The sequence below is a fragment of the Anas platyrhynchos genome, chromosome 2 (assembly GCF_047663525.1).
Source record: "Anas platyrhynchos isolate ZD024472 breed Pekin duck chromosome 2, IASCAAS_PekinDuck_T2T, whole genome shotgun sequence".
Lineage (NCBI taxonomy): Eukaryota > Metazoa > Chordata > Aves > Anseriformes > Anatidae > Anas > Anas platyrhynchos.
The window spans coordinates 94961453-94985075 of NC_092588.1; the positions used below are offsets into that span (position 1 = coordinate 94961453).

At 40.4% G+C, this 23623-nt stretch overlaps 1 long non-coding RNA gene across 1 annotated transcript; it reads left to right on the plus strand.

Moving 5' to 3' along the window:
* Positions 1-16937: 16937 nt before the first annotated feature.
* On the plus strand, positions 16938-18483 carry LOC106018503 (uncharacterized). The gene is made up of 3 exons (XR_001192644.5): positions 16938-17316; positions 17702-17776; positions 17916-18483. It is a non-coding gene; the product is annotated as an uncharacterized lncRNA (long non-coding RNA).
* The last annotated feature ends 5140 nt before the right edge of the window (positions 18484-23623 follow it).

Here is a 23623-nt window from a genome sequence, read left to right on the forward strand (position 1 = left end):
TTCTCAAAATACCACTGTTACGTAAAGCCTGATTGATACAAGGTAAGGTGGGCAGAAAAAAAAGTTATCAAAATCTGACTGTTTGAAAGAGAAGAATGTATTTTTGTTTAAAGCAGTGGGAGGGCATAATTACCTGCACTGAGGATAGGAGAAATTTGAGCTCACTTTGCCAACATGGAGGTCTGTAGAGAACAGACCTCCCTCTTCTTGTGCTCTCCCTCTTTTCATGTGCTCTCCCATGCTACGCTGCCCTGGAATACCTGACAGGGGTTTCCAAAACTCCACTGCAGCTTTAATGTAACAACCAAACAACACTATGCTCTTTATCCAAAGACTGTCAGAAGTCAGGGTGTTTACACCACACATGTAAAAGTCTATGAGCGCTGAAAGATGTGCAGTGAGAAGCTGGCTGTATGCATGCTGCGCTGCCCAGGCTGCCCTGGGGCACCTTACCTTGCCATGGGGAGGTGAATGGGGTGAGGAGGTCCTGAATGTTCCCTGGCGCTCTGAAGCTGATAGAAGAAAGGGTGAAGATTTGGAGAAAAAAAAAAAAAAAAAAAAAAAAAAAAAAGGGAAACAATGAAGCCTTGGCACACAGAATTTATTTCATGTTCAAGGCATGCTGCTTGTTAATGGATCAGAGAGAAGCTGGAAAGTGATGCTTTAAATGAAGTTTGATGCAAATTTCCAGCTTCCTTCTTGCAGGGGATTTGATCTGGATCTACATCTATGTTTGAAAGGTAGCTCTCAAAGTCCTTCCTTTAAAACCCTAAGCCAGCTGTTTGCAGCATTTCATTCCTCTGAAACCCTGGGAATCCTATTTTCTGTGTTATCTCTGCCAAGATGTCAAGTCTTCTGCAGTTGCGCAGAGGTTTTGTAAAGGTTTGGTTTGGCCACAGAAGGCTCTGTTCTAGTCCTATGATGAGGTTTTGCCATGCAAGTTCATTAAATTCAGCCTATCAAGAAGCTCTTTTGCTCACTCAGTAAATTGTAATGGAGAGCAGGAAGAATTTGTATGTACACAGCATATTGCAGCCTTGATAAATATTGGAGCTGGTGTTCAGATAAAGAAATCCAATAAAAGGCACTCTTTGCTGAACAAGTTATTTTAAGACACATTTTCACTTCTTAATGATCCTTCAATTACCAACTTCCTGACCAATAATGAGAACAGCTAGAGCAAACCAATTTATAGGGACACTACTTGACATTTTTGTAATTTTGCTTTGCATCCAGTATTCTCACACCAAACTACCAGAACAGTGATACTGCAGCACAGCTGATATCACTGTTCATCTGTACATGAACATAATTCTTTTGAAATAACCTGTCAAAGCATTTAATTTAGTAATAATGCCTTCAAACTTTTTAGTCTCCGGTACTCCAGTGGCTTTACTATTAATAATATTTGTTCCAGTGTTTTATCCTCAGAGAAATATACATATATACATATATATATGTATACATACATCAGTGGACCAGAAAACTCTTTTCCCTTGAGTGTTAGCACATCTTTGGCTTCCCTCTTTTCTCCTGCAGTGGAAGATCTTTCAGAAGTGTTATGGAAAACTGACAAATTCCCTGAATACTTTACAGAACATAATACTTGGGCCTGCTTAGCTCTATTTGTTAAGACTTTTGTTTGTTTGTTTGTTTTGAATCTGTAATAATTCATTGCTTTTTACAGTGTTCTCATTGCTAATTGCTCATACTCTGTAGTATTTTTCTAGTTAAATTCAGGTTTCTCTACTGTTATTCTGTTCACATTTCCTAGAGAATGTAAATTCCCTTTTGTATTACTTTGAAGCCTACAACAAAAATAAAAATTCATTAAAACCTAGTATTGAGTTTAAGCAGAAAAGTTCAGATCACAGTGCAAATTCTGTCAAAGTCTGAGTACAGTCCAACAGAGGTGCAAAGGCTCGTTCCACTAACCTTGATGATATACATGGATTTCCCCCGCATTTAGGTGATAGGGAAGAACAGCTGTTCGCCCTCACTTGTGATGTGTGGCCACCTTTTACCATCCATCTTCCCCACCCTGTGGATAGGAGCACTTCAGTGGGGATGCTGCTCTAGTGTGGAGGCAGGAGAGGATCTCTCCTATGGCAGGGAACCAACCTGCAAATTAGGAACCTCTCCCCCTCCCCTCCCCCCCCCCCCCCCCCCCCCCCCCCATAGTTTGCTCTCTCCTCCCCTTGCAGAGCTGAGCCCTGCTAAGCTGAGTGAAGCCCCTGCCTCATGCAGCACTCTGACACGCCAGCAAAGCAAAGGTTTTTCCCTGCTGTTGACCAAAGTACAGCATTTTCCTCTGCCACAAGCTGAGGCTCCCCAAGAGTTCCAACTCAGTTTGCAGTGAATGAAGGCTTTCACTGAATAGAAAGCCTCAATAGAAGCAGCTGCTAGGGAGCATATTGAAAACAGCAATTGGCATCACACTTTCTTTCTTCTGTCTTCCCTAGTGCTGAAACCCCAAGCATTGCAGGAACATGTCTGTTACCCTCTTCTCTGTCCCTTATTTCCCCGCTCCAGTGATTAATTCTTTTAGGAATAACGTGAAGTAGCCATACCCAGGGCAGAAGGCTTGTACCACCCAGCCTTGCACTACCACAAATGTACACCCACGTTTTGTGGGTGTCCTGTGTGGGGCTCAGTTCTTGGCCAAGTCCCTGTATACATATGGGGGACATGTATGAGTGTATGTGTGTAAGCAAGCCTCTGAAGGCTTCTCAGTCTGAGATGTTCTCCGGTTTTATCTTGCCCTTATGAAAACGGAATTAGAGTCCTTGTTACAACCAGCCCCTTCTGCTGGCACTTGCTGATCGATTTGTCTAAAACTTAGGTGTGGTTAAACCTGGTTACAGTGGTAGTGAAAGAAAGTACAGCTGTAACGTTGAAAGTCATACCGTATCTCTCCCCTCTGCTAAAGCTGAGATGCTGGGAACTGAGAATTTGTTTCTGGTCAACATCACTCAGAGAATCACTTGTCTTTTCTTCCCTCTTTTTCTTTTTTTTTTTTTTTGGGGGGGTGGGGGGGAGGGAGCTTGCAAGGGAAATGGTTGCTAATGGAGCTCGTGCTACAACAGCATCTCTCCCTGCTATGATTTCTAAGTGTGTAGGTAGTGCAGCAAGCCTATGGAAACCTTTTGTACTTTCGCAAATTGAAAGAGAACAGCCACTGCCTGTTCACAAAGATGAGAGCCAGAAAGTTATGAGGAAAGTACTATTAACCACTGACTTCTGAAACCTTGATGAAAGAAATTCAATAATGAAAGCCACAGTAATCAACCAGACAATAACACAAAGATGAAGAAGGTAGGATTTTTCTAAGCTAGGCAACTGCACTGGTGAGGGGTAGACCTCTCAATGTATCTTTACAAGTCTGCATGTATTTGCTGAGGTGAAAAGGACTTTGAAACATGTCCTGGTATAGTACATTGCTCTTTATTATAATTATCAGTGCTACAGCAGTGTCTGTAAAAAAAAAAAAAAAAAAAAAAAAAAAAAGGGATTTACCATCTTAAACATTTCAGACAGAAAATAGCATGAAACAAGCACCCAGACTGGGACTGCATTAGCAGGTTTTAAAATATGGGTCCCATGAGAAAGAAAATGTGCAAAAACCAAAGGTGATATTTTATATTTTTAATGATAAAGGGAGTCAGGGGAGGTCCTAAGCAAAGCAGGGAAAGAAATGAAACATTAGACCAGCAACATGGGAAAGTGAGGCTTGAAGATACCTTCATTCACTGGGGAAGAAAAGTCCAATATCAAGCTCTCAAAATATTATTTCCACCTCCATTCCCCATGTTCATATATTTCTATCAGTCTGGCCATGGTGTTTCCATACTATTCTCCCCTATTCAATCTCTAATTGTCACTGTGCTATTGATCTCCAGCCCAGCTGTGAGTGGTCTCTAAGAGCAGCATACAAATCATCTAGGGGACTTTGCGCTCTCTGCTTAGCAGCTTGGCTTCAGGTGTGAGTGGTGTTTCCAAATCTTGTGTTTTTTTTTCCCCACAAAATAAGTGCTGTCACTGGTTGACTGTCACTCCCTTCTCTGACTTGATTTTTCCCATCTAATCAAAGAGAAGCTTCTGCTGTGAGCTGAAGCCATGCCCTGTGGCTCTTCTGTTCCCCAGCCAGGGCCAGTATTTCTGGAGATCAATATTCTTTATTTTCAGTGGCCGTATTTTAAGCCTTGCTGCTTTTCTGTATAGTTCCTTCCCTGTTCAGTGCTTTGCTGAAACCTCTCATAAGACTAATGCCTTGATTAATCAATAAGTAACAAGACTGAGGTAATTCTAGAGCCAAGAGGGGAAATCCCAAGGGAAATACTTTTGGTGCTTCTTTTTAGACCTACATGAAGTTCAAAGGGCTAATTAAAGGACTTTACAGAAAGCAAGAACCAGAGTACTGAATTTTTGTACTTTGTCTTGACCAAAAGCAACAGATGTCAGCTCACAGCCCAACATGCAGGGTCTGCAGAAATAAAGTGCAGGAAAAAGTGAAGGTTCATTATAATGGTTCCTTCAGACACGAAGTGGAAGAGAGGCAGGAGACCTGGATGAGACCTGCAGACCCTACTCCTTGCACCAGAGGAGACTGAACAGTTATTCAACACCTATATGTGGGACTTATGTTTTTCACAGAATTGTAGAATCATTCAGGTTGGAAAAGGCCTCTAAGATCATCTAGTCCTACCCTTAACTTAGTACTAAGTCCACCACTAAACCATGCTACTAAGTTCTAAATCTACACGTTTCTTGAAGACGTCCAGAGATGATGACTCAACCACTTACTTCCCTGGGCAGTCTATTCCAATGCCACACAACCCATTCAGGTTCTTCTGAACCTTCTCCTACTATCCTACATAAACCTTTCCTGGTGCAACTTGGGTCCATTTCCCCTTGTCTTATCACTTGATGGTGGGGACAAGAGCCCAATCTGATTTTGTAGCCCATGTATTTTATCTTAGAAAAATCATCTGCCTCCCAGGCTGCAGAACTCCTGCCTGTTTCCCTTGTGCTGTTGGCAGTCTCATTGAATCTTAATGCACAAGCCCTGCAGTTTAATACGGATATTGCATTTTTGAACTACTGTCAACCTAGTTGGTCTAGACTGCGGCTCTTAGGAGGGTCTGTCAAAGCCATAGGTGGCCGTAGGTGGTGCTTTCAGTTCAGGTTCACTGGCTTGTCTACTTCTAGCCCTTGGCAGGGAAGAACTTGAAAAACTTTGCAGTCATGAAGTTGTCAGACATCTCCTAGCTGTTAAAAAGTTCCCTTTGCTGAATTCAAGAGATTTGTGAAAGTTTTGCCAAGAGCATTGTGAAAGTGCTTCTCCTTATGCACCTCCACACATGAGCATGCATCTTGATGGAAGAGGTCGGACAAAGCTAAAAACATTGCCTTTCTCTAGCACTATAGAAAGACACCTTGAGCTTTTGCCATGCTCCACAATGGAAAAGTACACATACACAGCTGACATCCAAATACTTACTGCCTCTGTATGTAGCGATTCCTAATAGTTGAATTCTGTACTAAACCTTCACTTTTTAAAAGTTCATTATGTGGGAGAGGATAAAGCAGGGACAGCACAACCTTATTCAACAGCATAAATGGGTTTCTCTGGCAACCATCATCAAACTTCATTACATAGTAACTAAGTGTAGAAGCAGCTATATTTAGATTCTGGGTCTGCTATTGCCTTAACTTTTCCACTGCAGAAAATTAACATGTATCCACACACCCATCCTCTGCCAGTAAAGCAGAAATGTGTCTTTGAAATCTGAAAAGGTCTGTCTGACCATTTTCATGCTCCTTCTCTTTGTAAGGTGGTGGTTGTTGTAGTTGTTGGGTTTTTTTTTTTTTGTTTTTTTTTTTTTTGATTGGTTCATTGGTTGGTTGGTTAGTTGTTTTTTTTTCTTTTTGTGTGCCTTTCCAATCCTTCACAAGTTTCTCAGCCTACTCCAGACTTTCCAGTTGGTTTTGTTCATCTGTGTCTACAGGGGGCAACAGATGCCCTTTGTGGTGCTCTCTTGAATCCTAAGTCCCAGGTGAGTCACAACTGCATGCTGAGATAAGAGGTGGCTGGACATTCCCCTATGCACCCTGAACTGAATTTGATGGTGCAGGTGAACGAGCAGAGCTGCAGTGCACTGCACTGGTCTTTCCAAGGTGGTCAGTCCGGGGACCTGAACCATAGGGCTCCTTGCATGGCACATTAAGCCTTGGAGGACCTGGAACTGTTCATAGGGTGAGGAGCCGAAGCACTCAGAAGCAGGCTTCTGATTCCGTTTAAATCATACTAAATGTCTTTGAAGTTCAGAGCCTGGCTTCTTCTGTACCTGGCATTCTAGCAACACTCCAGCTAAAGAGAGAAGTCAGATGTTTGTTTACGGAACATCCCCAGCACCACCTCAGCTGCATAATACACAGAGATAGGGTAACAGCCCCACTTCAGATGGGACTGTATGAACAAAAAGAGATATGTAACAACCATTTTCAAATTGCCCGTGGAATCTGAGAGTGCAAGGAGTTAGAAAGTGATAAATATCACCTTCTGATGACCAGCTTCCAGTAAAATATCTCAGTTTCAGCACCCAAAATAGTGGCATCTAAAATCACGAGTCCCTTTTCTGAAAGTGTTGGTTCTATATATAATACAGAGACATCAGCTAGAGTAACATCCAAGGGAGTTAAAAATAATTCTGAAATATTCTGGAAGAAATGAGCTATGAGTAACTTTCTTGATGTCTTTGTAATTTGTAATTTCTATAGAATTTCTTAGTATCACTTGATTTCTGTCATCATCCTTTCTCTTAGCTTATTGAGAAGAGAAAGTTAAAACAGCTATGTGAAGAACAGTAACAGTTAAATAAATTACTACAAATCAGATCAAAGGAAAATAATCTTACATTCCCAAGAACTAAGAAATAATGCATATACACTGCAGGGCATAAACACTAAAGACAACAACAATACTGTTTATTCATATTTGGCAGATAAATCATAAACAATAGTGATAGCTTGACATGCAGAGATTAGCTTACGGTCTCATTATCTGCTGAATGAGCTTAATGTTTTTAGAATTACTAGATCAAACTTCAGTCTGACAGAGGTATTATGTAAGTTTTCTTCCAAAACCCAATCTATGCAAGGTGCCCTCCATCTCACAATATTTTTGATTTTTCCTCTGTTTTTTTTTTTTTTTTTTTTTTTTGTTTGTTTGTTTGTTTGTTTTTTTGGCAGACCTCTGGGCAGTAATTTCACAATCCACAAAACAAGTTTTTGGCATAATATTCCATCACAAGTTATATGTTTACTTACAGCTCAAGATGATAAAAAGTTGTGTTTTTTTTTTGTTTGGAACCCAAATGGTTATTTTAAGTCCCAACTTATTCACACCTTCCTCTGGAAATTGAATTTATAGTGAAGTTGCTGAGAGATGGACTGCATGAGGGGACAATAAGTTGGGTCAAAAACATCTGAATTGTCAGGATCCAAGGATCATGGGTACACAGTCCAATGGCGGCCACGTACCTGTAGATTCCCTTAGAGATCCATACTGAGGCCAGTACTGTTTAGAGTCTTTACTAAGGGAGTGGATGAGGGGAATGAGTGTGCTCTCCATAAGTTTTCAGGTGATATAAATGCAAGAAAGCAGTCAATATGCTGGAGAACAGACTGGAGAAATGGGCTAAGATGAACCTCATGAAGTTCAAAAAAGGGTAATACCAGACCCTACCCTGGTAAGCAATAACCCCAGGCACAGGACAGGCTGAGGTCTGACTGGCTGGAAAGCAGCTTTGCTTATAAGGTCTGGGAAATTTTGACTCAATGTAAGAAAAACATTTTCACCCTGTGAATAGTCACACGCTGTGGGAGATAACGAGAAAGGTGCTGGGATTTCTATTTCTAGAAAAGCTGAGCTGGACACAGCCCTGAGCAGCCTGCTGTTCTTGGCCTGTCTCTGAGCAGGGGGCTGGACCTGTGACCTTCAGGGACCCCCACAGCCTCTGTGACTGTGCAATTATTCTAATTTCCCTTTAACGGCCACTCTGCTGGGAAACTTCTGCTAGTCTTTTCTGCTGAGCACTGGCCAGCTTTCATAGCATGAATTATAAATTTTACTTACTGATATCTGTATTTAAAAAAAAAAAAAAAAAAAAAAGCAGTGAAAAAGTGAAAACACCGCACTAACTATGCATTCATGACAAAGGCAAAATTCTTTCTTTGAGCCTCAAAGTCTTCCAGTTATAGGACAAAAGAAAGGCATCAACCTTACCTCTCTCTAATACCAAAAGTGAAGGGCAAGAGCTACCTATCCTATTGCGAAATGTCAGCAAAGACAGGTTAAAATGCTAGGATGCTTTCAGAAGACAATAGCACCTTCCAAGCCACGTTCCTTCCCTCCTGATAGACCTGGTGTGAAAGGCCTATGATTTAGCCGTGCATCCAACTCCACTGGAACCACAAAAGGCTAAGCTCTCAAAGGTTCCAAGAGATCTACTTAATGGAAGCAAGATATTATTTTCTACTCTTAGTACCCCCAAAAAAAAAAACACAACAAATGCTTATCTTTAAGGTAATGTAGCCTGAAAGACAAAGTCAGAAATAAAAAGCAGAATTTTGTTTCCTCTAAGGCAGTATTAACATAGTTGGAACTTTTTACAATAATTAAAGAAAAAAAAATCATGAAAAAAAAAAAAAAAAAAAAAAAAAGATTTTAAACTTTCAGGCTATAGAAACTCAAACTGAAAAAAAAAAAAAAAAAAAAAATCAGCCAGCTCTGTGTTTTCCGGTTTAGGACTAGGCTGCATTATGAGTATTTAGGCATCTGATGCTAGTGGGCTAGGGGTTGTTGTTACTACTACTTACAGCAGTGGGGGTTTTTAGCTAATACGAGACCAACAATATAACAAGCAGATGAAATGTGTGGACTGTTGCTTACACAGCATCAACATCTTTATAAAAGATATGCATCTTTTTTAGGCTTTACATGAATTCTGTCACAGACTTCCAAGAATAAAGAAACCCTCCCCTGCCTCACTAACATACCAGCCCAAGCATCAAGCTGTAGCCTTACCTCACTTACAAATGCTGATTCCACAATGCTTATCAGCTTACCAAAACAAATATTACAAAGAGATTAAATAGAATGGTATGTTTGCATTCTTTTTTTCAAAAACATACGAACCTAACATTTGCCTCCATTTGGAGAGGAAAATATAGAACAAAAACACCTGTCCTGATTACTCTCCAAAAGCAGCCAGGTGAGGGTTAGCTAATATATTCTTACCCAAATCAAAGCAGCCACCACACCTTTAAAAATAATGTGAATAAATTGAAGTCCAAATAAAATACTTATACATGCTAATTCCATACCATCCCATCATCCTGTGAGAAACTTATATAAGGTGTTTTTAAAATTCTGTGTAGTATTGTAACTTTTTTTCTTTGTCTGAGATGGATGGTGCAGAGAAATTAATTGCTTTTCAAATTATCCCTGTCTTTTAATCAAAGTGTGGAATTTAAATAGGTTTTTAATTAAAATACAGTCAAGAAAAGTACAAAAGGAGGAAATGCCACACTTAGGTGTTCTAGCAGAGAAATTGCTGGAAACATTTTGCTGTTGTATGTTGCAGACAGCTGGATCACAATTATTCAGCAGCCAGTGCCACAGACTTATCATGATGGGCTTAAGGTGCTAAGCACTTTGACACTGAGCTCACAGTATGGTTTCTTTGACAAGAAGTAGTCAAAAAGAAAGGTTCTCCTGGTGGAGAAATGGTGTTTTGGTAGCATATAGGTAGCTGTCATCCAGAAATGTGAGGAGAAAGCAGAGTAGAGATGCAAGGCTCCTTTATGCATCTGGCTGAACCCACCTGCCCAGAACACAGTGTATTCCTGAGGAGTGCTTCAGAAAGGTTTTGTGCTCTCTTGTAAAGCCAGGTATAGAAAAGTGCCTGAAGGGTTTTTTCAAAGCTTGAATAGCTTTTCTTATACAGTAAACTCCTGCTTTTGATAACTCCCAAGTCCTTGAAACTGAAGCATGAATGGTGAAACACAAAGAGCAGGCAGTCACGGCACCTGCCTCAAGAGGCTGCGCTCGAGGCTGCTTTGCCCCATGTTTCAGGCAGACAGGAGGCAAGTCAGGGCTACTGCTCCATTACTCCTGGGGAAAGGTCTGGAAAACTCTCCTGGGGAGAAGTGACTGGTTGCTGCCCCATTCCAGAGGGGCTGTGCACTACCAGCACCAAGGTGCCTGGTGTGAGAGGCTTTGGAGGATCACTGGATAGTTGGGAGAGGCTTGTCCTCCGTTCTTGGTATGTCATGGCCTTTAAGGAAATGCTATGCAGGGTGAGAACTGCTCAGTGCTCTGGACCAGAGGGTGGTTTGCAAATGTTTATTAAGTGGCTCGACTGTTAAGTGGCTCTTTTAAGGAAAAAGAGGTTCTGCCTGCACACACAGCTGCACCCTGTCCCACAGGCCCTCTCCAGCCTACTGGCTGACCCTGGAGATTCCACTATGGCCAGGGTGGGTGCCAGAGAATGGGGAGTTGGGGAAGGGCTGTTGCAGAGAGATCAGGGACCAAAGAGGGCACAGGCCATGTGGTGACAAGGGCACAAAGGCTTGGGGCGCCAGGCTGGGCTCTCCATGGCAGTCATGGTAGGGATGGCTTTCATTGCAGCTGCCTCTAGAGGGCTCATTGCGTTGTTAGAGAGGCAGCAGCCTTTGTTCTTACTTCATGCAGTATCACTGCCTGAAAAACGCTTTGTTCCTTGCCTTGCTTTTTAACCTTCTATCCATTCCCGCTAAAATAGCCGATGGCTTGGCTTCCAGATTGAACATGTGGGTTGCAAGAGGTCTTCATGCCCTCACCCTGGTATCACTGGGGTGCAGTGCATGCACCCCATTGGGGAGTCAACAAGGAGTATCCCCTTTGCATCTTGCAATCCTCTGAGAGTTTATGTCCTTAAAAACTTCACGACTCTGCACCTAAACTCTGCTTCACATCTGCTTGTACCAGCACTTCTGCTACAGAGGTGGCTTGATGTGATTATTTGTCCTGCTGCCCAGGGTGGGTTGCCAGAAGCATTGAAATTCAAGACCAGTGCCACTAATGAGTTTTGCATTTGAACAAATTTTCTGGTCAGAAGAAAAGAAGGGGAAAGACAGACAAAAAGTGTTCCTGTTATACCCATGCTTTAATCTGGTAGATGGACACATGTCTCCAAACACCCTCTAAGTCCTGGAAGTTTTTCATGACTAACTTCATTCTCCAGGTTGCTAGGTATGTAAGCATACTTTTAAAGTTTCTTTTTTGTTTGTTTGTTTGTTTGCTTGTTTTTCTTTTTCTTTTTTTTTTTTTTTTTTTTTTTTTTTGGGAGGGGTGGCAGCAGTTACCCTTAAAATAGGATCTGTGAAAAAGAAGCTTTAACAGTTAGCACTGTTTAATTGTTCTTATGACTTTCCCTGTGAACTGCACCATAGTTGACAATATTAGATTTCATCTACAATTACGTTGCCTGTTCATTAAGCTTTATCCTAATGCAGGACAACCTGTGAGGACTGCTTTGCAAACGACGCAACATAAAAGATTAAGCTATTTGTTCTGGCTAGTGATTCTTCCTTGATTTTATAAGTTTCAGAAACCTCTTGATTTCATCTGGATTTGGTTTAGACTAGTCAGGGTGAGATCATCTCACTTATTGTACAGTTCCTCCTTATGTGGAGAGTTCGGCCTTTATTCTTTGCAGCTTTTGCCATCTCCTGCTGAAGTCAAACGAAAGGCTTTTGTTGGCAAGATTGGAAGGGGGACAGACTGTTATCCCCCAAAAGGCACACATGACTTAGCAGTGGTCCAAGACTCCAAGAGTCAATATTGCTGGTTGAGTTCATTGCTCTCCCCATGGAAATGAAAGAGCTTGTGGCAGGGAACAGCCCCTGCCATAAGAAACAAAGCTGAGACTTTCTGGCTACTGGAGTTCAAACCTCTGGCATAAATCACTGAACACAGTACACAAAGGTGGTATAATAAATCTTTACTGAGGCAAGAGTGTGAGTCAAAGCAAGAGGCAAAACACAAACACCGACCACCAAAAGGGAAAAAACATCTGACTCTGTGGTGTTGAGTGCCAAATGCCCCAACACACGACAGGACACTGTCATGTTGTTGATGATATTTTGTCATAATTATGTGCAATTTACTTACAGACCTTGTTTGACACAGATAATATAGTGATCAGCCTCTGTTTGGCTTCTCGCTGAGAAACGACTATTTCAGTCCTGAAAAAAGCCTTTGTAATCTGCATTCCTTAGTGCCTCCACAGTGAGAGCATGAGCGTTTGTACAGGCGCGGGGAACCAGCCCAGCATTTCACAGGCTGCCAGCCTGATTTCATGCAGTTTTGCAGGGGACAGACTCTGGGGACTGCTCACAATTGCTCCAGTGCCCTTGACTGATAAACTTTGTCTTGTGGCTCCATGCAATTGGAAGGCCAATTTGCATGTATATTGCCGACGATTATTCACTCGTTATTTTTATTAGGGAACCATACAGAGACCTCATCTGAAAAGCTATCCAGTAAGTGCTGTATGAACATAAAGCTTTATGACATTCTTGCCACAAAGGCTTTCTAGTTCCTAGGAGGCAAACAAGAGCTTGATCGCTCTGGTTATATACTGTTGTTGCAGAGCTAAAAGGAGCAGGATCCTTTCTGCAAACTGCTCTTTATTTGTATAGAGTTCAGAGGCAACCACATCTCTTTTGGGAGCAGAGGACAACACAATAAAGTCCTTGCAAGCTGGGCCACATTCCACCTTTGGGATCATTTGGGATCAAGTTTGCTGAAGTCAGGCACTGTAGAGTCCAACCCAGTGCATGAAAATATGTGAATGGTCCACATGGAATTCTGCAGACATTCCTGTGCCTCTTCACTGTCAGTTCCACTTCAAATCACTGTGAAGTGCACGTTATAACCACATCCCATGGGTTTCCATGGACTATACAGTCCTTGGTCTTCTCAGGGTGTTTTTTTTATCAAAGTTTTAAGCAGAACTGGCCCATCCTTGAGAACTGACATATTGTATAACACGCCATTTCATTTTAAAAAGAATTATACAGTCATGAAGTTCATTCCTATAAGCATATTAAAATAGTCAGAAGTTTCCTTTCTGCTTTTGATTATACAATTAATTGAATATTCACCCCTCTTTCCCTGATAAATGAGATAAGTAATATACATTTTAAAAGAATTCCTGGTGGCATTCAAACTTGCACTCCATAATGTTCGTAGTTAGTGGTATGCTGTGAGACTATAGCCATCAACTTCATAACTTGGTAGCACTCTAAAGTTTTGTGGCTCTTTTTCATAATGAAAGACATATATAGCAATTAATTTTGTCTCTTACTCTTTATTATCCAAAGAAAACAAGAATCTGTGTAAGGACTAAAGGTTCCTATGAAAAAATGTGTAGTGTCTTACCCTTTATGTTTTAGTTTCACAATATACAAGGTCTAAAAGCTTATAATCAAATAAAAAGTGTCTCTCCTTTTTATTAACCTGTCAAATCAACTATCAGAACAGTAGCTTTCACTGAAGATAGTCAGTTTGCATGCCTTCAGTGTAGTGCGAACTGCTTTATTAAAATAAATAAAAATAAAGCAGTGACTGTGTTCCCTCAGCCTCCATAAGTCATTGAAACAGATTTTAAGACAATATTAAAGTCATCACTAAAACAGTGTCCTCACTATTAAAGCAGCTAAAAAATTTGTTGAAAATCCATCTCTGCTAGTGCCCAGTTAATGAGTTCAATTTTATAGCCTGACTAGATAAACCTGTGAATATAAACTCTGAAACTAATTCAATTTCCAAGTAGAATGCAAGCCATGTTATCAGTACAGCTCATAAAATGAATAGATTCCAGTAATATACTAAAACCTCCTCCCCCCACATGGTGGCTGAAATGTTAAAGCAATAACAGCAAGCATTTCAGAGGTTCCCTACTGACTCTATGCTCATTCAAGGTGATGGAGCTTAGCTTTCTGTAGTGAGCCTAGTTTCCATTCACTGATGGAGAAGTCGTGCTTGTAAGCAGAGAGCCCTTAAATTGCAAAAGAGATTTGGGTAATTTCTTCTCAGCAACTTGAGACTAAATTGGGACAAACATATCTGTGGAACAAATGTACTGATTTCCATAGAAATATCTCAGGTTGAAATGTATTCTGTCAGTACCCAGGGTGACTAGCCAGAAGTAGTTACATGCAATATTCTTCCATATATATATACACATACTGACACACAAACACAAAGGCATGCACACACATGCGCATGTAGAAGGTGTGTCTATATGTACATATTGTATATATAAATGCAATATATATATGTACATTTATTTCCTAGGTACTCTTCTATAAGATGCTCAGCTGCTACTTCTGCAGGATAAAAATGCTAGTAGTGCTATACAGTATGCAAACCAATATTCAATGGAAATTCCAGACATGTCATCTCAATGATGGATATTCTATATGCAGAATGCAAGGCAGTATACTGCTTATATCTCAGCAAGCAAAGCCTTAATTTTTGATGTTGTGTAGATGCTTTTTATTGTTGTCTTCCACTTCTTGAAGTATATCAGCACTTCACAAGTGTTACCAGAAGATCTGCCCAACATGCAATCAAACATCTGGATCACACTCTCTTTCCATTAGGCTGACTCTTCAGCATGGCAGAATTATATGAGCTTATCCTGAAAACAGCTGTTCAGTTTGATGCCAAAGGTTGAGTGAAAGTTTTTTAAATATTTCGAACTTTTGCTTTAAATTTGTATAACATGCTACTATCTCCTACGAGCTGATGGGTGGACTACCTTCAAAGGCCACTGCATTTCTGTTTGCCAAAACAAAATGTGTGCACCGAGGGTGCAATAAATTTAACTGCAGTGAATGGCTTTTTGGGGTCATTCTGAGGGGAAAAAAAAAAAAAAAAAAAAAAAGAGTTAATTTTACTTCAGAGAATGGATATTTTATGCAAGATTTACGCTTAGGACAATGTTTTGTCACTGGTATTGTGTAAATCCCACAGAAGTGAATGGGTCAAAGACCCAAGAATGGGACAGAGGATGCAGATGACAAACAGATGCCTGAAATTTCTTAAGAAGAAAAAAAAAAAAAGGCAGTAACTGGACTGCTCTGTGTGCCTATGCACACAAGTACACTTATGTTAATACCATCATACATGGACCACTGTGATCAAATGTATTTAACAGTTCTGGGCAGTACAGGTTGGCCTTAGCACTAGACTGGCTTTGAGAAGGTCTTTGCACATGACATTTCTTTTCTGAAAATGCAGCTTGCCAAAAACATACTCCCTCTTCTCTGAGATTCCCCATCCATGAAAAAGTATGCATAGGTTGTATCTAGCTCTGCATCAAAAATATGAAGCTCCTTGAAAAGAGTATGAGCAGGATACAAATCACTCTCATCTAAGTGTCAGAGCTCAGACCTTTCCGTTTATGTATAAAAAAGCTATCACAGGCCATCTGCAAAGTATATTTTTATTCTCTAAGGTTTCTTAATAGTATTCAGGACTGATGTGCTAAAAGTTTTCTTCTCCACTAATAGCTGTTAAAACCGAACCTAGCTGTACCAGAGATGAGCCCTGTGCATAATGGAAAGCTATATTCACCTGCTATCCATGTCCTGGCCCACTGATGGCTGATGGAGTGATTCACCCTCAGGAAGAGGAAAACAGCATAGCAATGAAATTCACCAGGCTGAGATGAGCACCAAATTTTGCAGGCTTCTGTTTTAGTGTTTGCTTTCCTGCTTTTTCAGTGCCTTACCTAACAGTAATAATTCTGTGTGTAGAGCATCAGTGGCAAAGTAAAAAAAGGCTTACATACAGCAAACCTTTTTATAGCAGTTTAATACTTCTATTAGAAATTATTTGACTCAATTACATGATTAACTCAGTCTTTGTAAATAATTTCACCAACAATTTCTGGCTAATTGAAAATGTCTGTTTTTTTCTGTATGCTCTCACCTGACCCTTGACACATATCAATAGGTAATAAACTATTTTATTCCTGTTTTCACTTCAACAAGTGTTCCTTAGAGCATCACTTTAGCTCATTCATTAGAACAAATCTGAGTAGATATCTGAAAGTAATTTTCCTTCACTGTGACTATAAAAGCTTCATTACATAAGGTGGGATTCCTATCAACATTTTGACAATGTATCCCTTTTCACTTCCAAATATTCCACCAGTCTAACAACTTTTACATCACTCCTTAGGGCTGGCTCTAAGTCAACAGCTTCATTTCCCAAGTCAAATAGCTGTATGCTTGCTTATTCTACCGTATGTGGGCACTTTGCCCTAGAAAACATTGTAATTAAGAGTTTAGACAAGACCTTGGCACTAAATTGTCCCTGAATACTGAAACTATGCATGCAGAAGCAGGGAAATAAACAAATTTATTTTCTTTACAAAAAATAAGATTGAAAGCAATAAACACTCACAGTGTTCGTGTCCATTTAAATGGACAGATGGAGCTGTTTGGGCCTATCAGGTCAATAATCCACAAACTAAGAAGGATTTATGTGATAGGCCATAATGGATTAAAATCCACTTTGAAAAGGAGCTAGAGATAATGTTCAGTGTATGCAGGGGGCTGATGTGGTAAATAACAATGAACCATTTTTGAATTAGCATAGTTATTTAAAAATTGAACATACAGGTGAAATAACAGGGTTTTAAAATGCCTGCATTTCGCTGATTGTCAAACTACATGAGCTTTAATGCTGAGTGTCACAATAATGAGTCAGAGCCAGGTTGGCAGAGCAGCATTTCCCCTGGGAGTGGTGCAGGACACATGCAACCATGTGATTTAGTGGAATGATGCTTGCTCCAGATGCATCATACGTTGTTTTTTTTTTTTTTTTTTTTTTTTTTTTTCCCAGCTGAGTTGACCGCTAGGCAATTCCCAACCTTTCAAAGGCTATCGTTTGTCATGAAGGACAGTGAACCCAGCCTGGATGGGGCCACAGGGTGCCCCAATCAGAGTCTCACTGATTCCCCACGGCAAGGGGAAATGATCTCCACCTGATAAAAGCGGGTTACCTTTAGTCTGGTACAGGAGTAGTTCAGGTAGCCTTTCTGAAAATTTTGCTTTTTCTGTTTGCATTTATTAAGCGATTTACCAGTTTGATTTGGACTAGGCTAATGTGTGACAGAGGTTTTCTATGTTCTATTCTGGCCAAGCAGGAGCAGAATTTCTTGGGTCTGTTATGAAGCTGATGTAATGATGTGGGTAAGTGTTTATTTTATTGTTGTATGCTTCAGAAAGTCTATAAGTAGTAGCAAATATGAGTTCAAGCTCTTTTCTACCTTCCTGGATAGTAGTTATGTCTGCATTATCTCCTCATCTAAAAAGTCTTTCCTATTTCCACAGATTCTTGGCTCTGGCTTTCTTAGTTTCCTATTCCTTCCCTCACACTTCCTTCCTTCTCCAAGTTTTTTTTTTTCTTTTCTCTTTCTTTTAATTATCTAAAATATTGGAAAGCTTCTATGCTGCAGTCCTAGCAACAGTAGTTTCTTTTCTTTTTCTGCCTCTGTAATAGCTTGGAAATATTTCATAATGACTGTGTCTGTCAAAAACATTATGGAGCATTAGACCAGTTTTTCATTATCTATAGAAAACCGGCCCCACAGCAAGTTAGAAGAGCTGAATTCAGTGGTGATGATGGAGACGAGGATGTGGAATACAACAGGTACCTCGTACAGAGAGGCAGCTCCCTGTGCACGAGGGGGTTGGCAAACTCTCTAGCGTTCCTCCGGTCACACCAACTCATCTCACTTTTTCACCCAAAGAGCAAAGCTCATGGTACTTCTCTTCCTCCTTCTCGTAAGGCAAGTACACTGAGAGATGTTTGAGGCATTCAGATACTCTGGATACAAGTGTCTCATTGAAACTGATAAACAAGTACAGAATAAATAGAGAAGCCCTCAGAAATGCTGTGAGCTGCTCACCAGCATGTCCTTGGATGCATGCTCCTGTTCAAGTCAAGAGCTGTTCTGCTTGCAACTCAGGAAAGTACGTGGTTAAAAGCACTGATCTACAGTCTTTTTTTATTGCTTTTGAGAAGTTCAAAAGACCTACACCCACCAGCAGCAGAAACTTGTGGGAGCTGAACAAAGGAAGGGTGCTAGGAGTCTGTTAACTGCTTGTGGTTGGATCTGCATGCTTCTTCCCCTGATGTGTGAAATGCATGTGTATGTATAAAATATAAGCAGCTTGAAATGTGGTTTACATCAAAATGTGTTATTTTTTTTAAATATATGTATATACAAACGGAGCCTAGTCTGTTCCAAAACATGTTTGAACTATACAGAAATGAAGAATCAAGTTTAAGCTTGATTGCCTAATCAATTTGTATAGATGATACTTGGCAGAGCAGGGATAATGGTAACTTAATTGGTCAGGTGTTTTCTGGAAAAAATAAAAGAAAAAAAAGTCTTTTTTTTTTTCTCAGTCCTTGCTTCTGTGCCTTTAGATCCATCCTTCCACACAGATATTATTTATCAGAGGAGAAGAACCTTTCAGATGCCCAAGAAAACTCACATAATCTCTAAATTCGAAATTGTTGATCTTGTTTTATTTGCTATCTTTCTCAAAGCCAAAAAGTCAGGAACAACATCTTTGAAATGTGTCATCTTCTCATAATTTCTAAAACACCATCTTTGTCTTTCCACTGGGCAATGAAGCAAAATTATTTGTAAGATCTGAAGAGGGGAAAAGGGAGTTGTTTAGGCCTTGCTAAGCTTAACAGTTTGACATACCTGGAATTCACAGTTTTTGACTTTTTGAAAGTCATTTCAAAGGGAAAAGTTGTTTTGTGCTTGAAGCAAAATATATCACTATCAAAAATGTCAGAGTACAATGTACTCTTTTCAAAGTACTTTTTCAGGTTTGTTTGTCATGCACCCCCACCACAGCTATTTCTAAGAACAGACGCTTTGGTAAAATTGACCCAGATTCAAAAAATATTTCTCTATCACTACATAGAAGCTTTTCCACTTCATGTTTCAGACCTGCTATGATCTGGATGACATAGGAAATGTTAATAATAACTTATTTCTACAACCTTCTGCCCTGTATAATCCTTCAAATGTCAGAATATGCACTGGCTACGGTATTTATACCCAGAAAATGGATAACCCACAAGTGAGCAGAACAGCAAGATACACTATGTGTTGGTGTCAGCAGTGAAATATCAGTGTGCGATGACACAGTGAGAAAATGCTTAAATGGAGCTATTTGTCATGTAACTAGTGCAGTGATGAACACACAACTCTGGATCAAGCTGAAGGCTGAATTTCTGGTATGTACAAGGAGCATATATTTACTGACTATGGGAGGCTGAACATCACCATGGTGCCTGCAAAGGTATCTCATGATGAGGTCAGCTAGAAGAAGCAATAATAGAAAAAGCAAGACATGCCAGAGGAAATAGTGACCCCATTAAACTTGTAGGCAATTTTTCTGTCTACTCCACTGCCTTTATCTTCACCATGGGGCTCAGGGTACATTTTCATAGAATCATAGAATATCCCAAATTGGAAGGGACCCATTAGGTTTATCGAGTCCAACTCCTGGCTCCACACAGGTCTACCCAAAAATTCAGACCATATGAGTAAGAGCACAATCCAAATGCTTCTTAAACACAAAAAGGCTTGATGCTGTGACTACCTCCCTTGGGAGCCTATTCCAGTGTGCAACCACCCTCTTGGAGAAGAAACTCTTCCTGATATCCAGCCTGAATGTTCCCTGCTACAGCTTGGCACCATTTCCTGGGGTCCTATCACTGGTCACTAAGGAGAACAGATCGGCACCTGCCTCTCCACTCCCCCTCGTGAGGAAGCTGTAGACTACGGTGAGGTCTCCCCTCAGCCTCCTCTTTTCTAGAGTGAACAGGCCAAGTGACCTCAGCCGCTCATCAGTCTTCCTCTCTAGGCCCTTCACCATCTCTGTAGCCCTTCTCTGGATGCTCTCCAATAATTTCATATTCTTTCTGTACTGTGGTGCCTAGAACTGCACACAATACTCGAGGTGAGGCCACACCAGAGCAGAGCGGGACAATCACTTCCCTCAACTGACTAGCAGTGCAGTGCTTGATGCACCCCAGCATACAGTTGGCCCTCCTGGCTGCCAGGGCACACTGCTGGCTCATACTCAGTTTGCTATCAACCAAAACCCCCAGATCCCTCTCTTTGGGGCTGCTCTCCAGCATCTCATCTCCCAGTCTGTACGTATAGCCAAGGTTGCCCTGTCCCAGGTGCAGGACCTGGCACTTGCTCTTGTTAAACTTCATGTGGTTGGTGATTGCCCAGCTCTCCAATCTGTCCAGATCTCTCTGCAAGGCCTTTCCACCCTCATCAGAGTCCACATCTCCTCCAAGTTTAGTGTCATCAGCAAATTTGCTCAAAACACCTTTCTACTTCTACATCCAAATCACTTATAAAAACATAGAAGAGAAGTGGCCCTAAAATGGAGTCTTGGGGGACCCCACTAGTGACTGACTGCCAGCCTGATGTGGCCTCACTTACCACAACCCTTTGAGCCCTACCCGTCAGCTAATTGACCATTGTGTTTTGGGCTTGTGAGACTGAGTAAGTGTTTTGGTTGCGTACCAAATAGAAACTTACCTAAGTATTTGTTTCACTCCCATGCATGTGCTGTTTTACCCAGAAGCATAGCTACAAGGAGGGAGAAACTTCACCATATTCTAACAGGTCCCGGTCCAGATTACCATTAAAATGTTATGATATGCCATAGTAGAAAATCAGTTTCCCAGTAGAAGTATTGGATTGGATTGGTCTGTTCTCCCACATGCCTGGTGACAGGACGAGGGGGAATGGGCTTAAGTTGCGTCAGGGGAGTTTTAGGTTGGATGTTAGGAAGAACTTCTTTACTGAAAGGGTTGTTAGACATTGGAACAGGCTGCCCAGGGAAGTGGTGGAGTCACCATCCCTGGAAGTCTTTAAAAGACGTATAGATGTAGAGCTTAGGGATATGGTTTAGTGGGGACTGTTAGTGTTAGGTCAGAGGTTGGACTCAATGATCTTGAGGTCTCTTCCAACCTAGAAATTCTGTGATTCTGGATGCAATGTGAGAAACCAGGAGTTTCTCTTTCCTGTTCCCCTGCAGGTTTCCTTTGGTAATCTATAGGCAAGTCTTCTACACTATCAGATCAATAGTAGGGGAATCAGTTTGCATTGTTTATTTGTTGTATGAATGTATTCAAGGTTTCCATGTGTGAGGGGCAAATAATTTAATGATAACACTGTAAGCTTCTACTTATATCTGTAAGAGCAAGCTTCTTCTCGAGCCTCTGAACTGAGCCCCTTTGTGCAGGGGTTTGTGTCCCTACTTGCTGCATAGTAGCATGACTTCTACACCCTCAAATCTCCAAGGGCAGTGATTCCCCATGAATCCTTCAAGCTCAACCTCTGGGTGCAGGCAATATATCCTGAATGTGGAAAGGTCTTAAAACAATATGAGCAATAAAGAGAAAAGCAAGCATGGAAGAATGACTTTGGGTGTCTTATATTAGCAGAAGATATCTTTATTTTTTACAATGTTATGGGGACAGGGTGATGCAAGTTTCCTTTAGCTTTCACCAGCTGAACTTCATGGCAATTTATTTGGCTTCTTAACATCTGGCCTGTGAACAGTTTGTATAGTCATTGGAGTTGTTTTGATCTTAGTCTCCAACGCTGGCCGAAGAAATTTTAGCAGCTTGACTGGAGCCCAGAAATAGGATCTTCACAGCTGACAATTCTAGTTTTATCACTAACTGACCTGAGGGTGTTTATCAGCAAGTATATTACTTTTAACAAATATTTCAGGTTTTGTCTCTATTTTTGAATTAAATCAAACCAACATAATAATAAAATAAACATCACAAAAACCAGGTCAGCATATACAGCTTGTAAATTGTCGCAAAGCATCTGTCACATGCTTAATCTGCTTTTTAAAGCAGGGTGTATGACTTTGCTTAAGCCCATGTCTTAAGATACCTCTTTAGCCCCCTGTGGTTTGACAAGGCATGATCGGAGAGCAAGATTACTTGTACAATGTTCAGTGTAGAAGCAGCTGACACATTATCAAGCAGTAGCTCTGAACAGGTTGTTTAAAGCTTTTAGCATTCTAACATAGGTCCTGAAAAGTTACAGTCCATACTAGCAGACCTCCACATAGAAAAAAAAATTTAATGTTTAGCAGAGCAATGCATTTCTTTTAAGAAACATCATGAAATTAGCCTCTGTCAGGACTATCCTGATTGGTCCTTAATCACAATCATCTGACCAGTACCATTAACAAGCAGCTAAGAGAACATTGTTTTGACTGACTCTTTGGTTGCATGGTTCCATGAGTGTGAACAGAGGATTGATTTTTATAAAGGCATCTTTAGATGATTATTCTACTGTCTCTTGAACAGTGTTCACCAAAAGAGGATTCACTTTTTCTGGTAAATAATACCACTTTCACTCTGTACCACTTTCATTGTCTGGGCCTGATTCCCTTGGGGACATACTGTACTGATCCACAATGACACAGGATTAATCAAAACAATGTCAGAACTGGGAATTTCTGTGCTAAATCTAATGCTTCTTGGAGAATAATATTCTACTTTCTCAGTGGGAAAAGTAGGTAGCAGCTTCCATAAGGGTTGTGACAATGGGCCCATCAGTCACCTCAAAATTTTAACTCTGCAAAAGTAAATGTATTTCTTCAAATCTTCTAGGGACTTCTTTTACTGCAGTTGCATATATTTGCATAGTGATTCACAGATAAGTGTATGCCAATAGCCACTTCTGTGAACAGATGTTGAATTCTAGAAGTATCTGAGTTCCATGAACAAGTATGTATTTTTGCATGTACATAATCTAGTAGTATGCTGGAAATTTAAGTTTTGCCTTCCAGCATGCGTATAGAGTCACAGCATGCTCATGAGCCTTTGTAGAAGTATTCCTGCCTTTCAGTAATAACAAGAAAGAATTTAGAGTAAGAAGAGGACAACCAGAAAAGAAATTGTGCTGCAGTAATGTTGCTAATAGAGACACTGTATGCAATACATGATGGTATCTTATTAAAAAACAACAAAAAAAGCAACATTCAATTTAAAATGGTGTTTTTCAAACAGTGTAGTCATTGAATATGTTCTTAGTCATTATTATAACAATTATGTAGCAAATATTGAAATAACAGACATTATCTAAAAATTCAAACATTTGGTATGGGCTGTTCTAGTAACAGGTTTGTAGGAATCCATTACATATTTCCTTTGCGTGTTGGTATTATCAAGATGAGTCTTATGAAGTAGAGACATTTAATAGGGATATCGTAGGACAGCATCATATAGTGGAAAGGAGAATGAGTTTTAAATCAAGTTTCATCACCCTTTTTGCAGAAAGAAACACTTATTAGCTCAAGGGATAATCTGCCCTTCTGATGACAGAAGGTTTTTATAAATGGTAATAAGATTTCAGGCACTAATATGTTTTTCGGACCAAAATGTAATAATGTAGCCCAAACTCAATGTTAGGGTAATGAA